The 3310-nt window shown below is 38.2% G+C and overlaps 1 pseudogene; it reads right to left on the bottom strand.

Moving 5' to 3' along the window:
* Positions 1-1407: 1407 nt before the first annotated feature.
* Positions 1408-1526, bottom strand: LOC120604789 (uncharacterized; annotated as a pseudogene).
* Between the last annotated feature and the right edge of the window lie 1784 nt (positions 1527-3310).

Genomic DNA, 3310 nt, shown 5'->3' with positions numbered 1-3310 from the left:
CTAGCAGCCACATGCATCCTGCAGACACATGCCTCACTTGGTCAGCACAGTGCTTAAGAAAATTTTGAGCCAATATTGAGAGATTTCACACAAAAATCCCAATTCCTGTAGTTTCTTGAAAAATCAGAAGATATGGCTAACATTGATACTATCACCCCTGCCAAGACAGCAGTTGATTAGGCTGAATAAGATTGCTCCCTTTAGAAAGAGCTGGGGGAAGTGAGGAGTAAGTGACCAAGAGGAGGAGGAAGTAAAAAAAAAACAAAACAAAATAAAAAAAAAAAGATCTTGGGTCGTCCATCTTGCCACAGTCTCCACCACTCTCCCTTGTCGACACTGAGTCTAAGCATCAGCTACTGTTGCTCATCAGATTTACGTGATTATTACATGTCTTTCTGTGCCCTTGTTTCTATCAAAGTGATGACATCAAAGAAACCAAGAGGGCCACCTGTCTAAAGAGAATATTTCTATTCAAGCAGGTATACTCAGCAATAAAGATGAGATTGAGTGTCCTCCCATCATCTTTTCTGCACCATCCTTGCCACCTTCCAGTGGCATGGTGCTTAATGCCACCTTCTGACAATACTATGTCACAGGCTTTGTACCAATATTGCACCCCACTCCTTTCCTCACCCCCAAATCACAACTCTCATTTTCTCAGCAAATCCCAGGTACGAAAGATGAAGGAGAACTGTCTTGGAGGGATCCCCAGCTCACCCCCAGCCTGGGGTTGCTAATGACCCTGTGATAAAGCTGAAACTCCTTAGCCTAGGTGTCTTCTCATGTAGAGACCTGCAACGTATGCATGTGAATACATATGGACATATATGAAGGAGCTAGCACTGAAATCAAGGTCACCTCTGGGAAGATGGGGAGGAGACCAAAAATGGAGGTCATGGTCCCAAGCCTATCCATAAAGTTTTACATTTTTACAAGGAGATTGTAATCATACATAACTTACATAGTTAAAACTAATACAAAGCAGAAATGCCTTAGCCTAGTAATTCTTACTCACCCTTACTTACCTGCCCACCTTGAACTGGTCTACCTTCAGTTCCCTAAACATGCCCTATTTCCACTTCCATATCTTTTCTCTCTCCTCTTCTTCCTACCCAGAATGCCTTTCTTCTCTTCCTCTACCAAACCAAATCTAGCCCATCCAAGGCAGTAGTCTTTCAATAATTTAGCTCAGGCAAACGCTAAACAAAATTTTAAATGATGTGACCCTCAATAAAGCTGTCTTTTAAAAACCACATTCTCTTGAAATTTTTATTTATTTATTTTTTAGTTTTATTTTATTTATTTATTTTTCTAGGCGAGGCGACCCTTGGTTGACCTCACAGATTGCAAGGAACTTGTCAGTTTACAATCCCTTATTTTTAAATTTTATTTATTTTTTATTTTTTATGCCTACAGCACCTGGTCTTCCTAGGCGATCTCCCATCTAAGTACTAACCAGGCCCAACCCTGCTTAGCTTCCGAGATCAGATGGGATTGTGCTTGTTCAGGGTAGCATGGCCATAGACCAAAATTTTTAAATTAAAAAAAAAATTCTAACCAGGTTCAAATAGTTGCAGAGGATATGATTTCTGGTGTATCAAAAATATTAACATTTTAAAATACAACTTAATTAAATGTATCAGGTGGAATCACAGAAATTTGATACCCTTCATTCACCACCATTTGCAAAATACGTAAGCAAGCTCTTCTTCAACAGAGAAAAATTTACACCATTGCGTTTTCTTGTTGAATTCATATTTTCTTTCCACTTCCCCCACATAATGCTATCCTAGTGTAATATAAAATTATGCTTGGAAATATTTGATTTATCATCAAACCATACTTTTCATAAAAATATATATAAATTGAAATTGTATTTTTAAAATTTTTTTGTGTCTATAGGTTCTGGAGTTTAAAACTTTCTTCTGGATTGACCTATCGTTACAATAATTATTAGTTCACTGTTTGTCAAAACAACATAAACATTTTGCAAATGTTGATAGAGAATTATTAAACACTAGAAGTAAATTTTTATAGGAAATACAACTCGTTGAGATAGATGTGTACATGCTGGAATGAGACAGTGATCAGCATTAATTTTATTTCCACATTTCATTTTTATAGATGGTAGTCCTGCGATATCTTGTTCACATAAATAAGTACACAGGAATGGAAGAAGTTCTGGCAGTCACTCGGTACCACCTAATCATCCAGCGGGTGACAAATGAATTTGTTTTACCTCCTTAAATCGTTGAAAGCAAAATATTGGGAAATCTTTGATTTTCAAATGGATATATTACCCTGTCCTTTAGAGTCATTCACTTTCTCCATATTGAAGTCACTATTTAAAAGTGTTTGTTTGGGGACCCAGAGATTTTTACACACCAAGGTGACATAGCAAAGTCAGATTTAGGATGGGTGAGAAGTAAGTCTTTGTGTAGTCTAAACTAAGTTATGCTATACTAACAAGCAAACTCAAAATCTTAGCCCCAACTCAAGATTCATGTCCATTGCAGATCAGTTGGAGGTTTTTCTTATTTTTTTTTTTAATTGAGGTATAATCAACATATACAGTTGGAGGTTCTGATCCATGCCATCATCACCCAGGAATCCAGTCTCCACCATCTGAAATGTCATCAGTCACCACAGCAGAGAGAAGAAGGAGAATCATACACTGGTCCTTAAATGCTTCTACCTGGAAAAGACACATTTTTGCTCATACTTCATTAGCTAGAGGAAGTCATATGCTCACACCTAACTTCTAAAAGGTGGGAAAGTACCTGGAAGGAAGAGAACAGGGAAAAGAGCAGCACCCATGAATACCACATCTTTCTTTTGTAAAGTAGAGACAAGAAATTGTGAAAATGAAGGGAGGAGAGGCATTTTCAGGCATAGAATAGTACCTGCTGAAGATGTGTTCTGGAAATTGACTCCCTTCAACATAACTTTGCCACCTACCTTCAGAAAAGCCTTTTCGCATCTCCAGGGTTACCCATGCCCAAGTGCAAAGACCACTACTGCCTTTGCAAAGACTTTCCCGACCCTGTAGATCCAGGGATGTCTCTGGGTTCCTGCTGTTATTATTGCCCGTACTATCCATTTGGAAGCTACTGGGGGTTAGTTATCTTTTTACATACGTCTAATGTTTTCCTAACGAGATGTAGTCTCTTTGAGGATGGAGACCATATCATCAAGTTTTTATACGCCTCACACCATCTAGCAAGGACATAAAATATATGAGCTCTGCTTGATGGCTGGTCACTTTTCTCTGTGTGCTTCAATCTCTTCATCTATGAAGTTGCAATAACAA

This window comes from Pteropus medius, unplaced genomic scaffold, assembly GCF_902729225.1.
Source record: "Pteropus medius unplaced genomic scaffold, Ma_sr-lr_union100, whole genome shotgun sequence".
In the NCBI taxonomy this organism is placed as follows: Eukaryota; Metazoa; Chordata; class Mammalia; order Chiroptera; family Pteropodidae; genus Pteropus; species Pteropus medius.
Note: the sequence above shows the minus strand (reverse complement) of the source record. Positions and strands in the feature narration are given on the sequence as shown.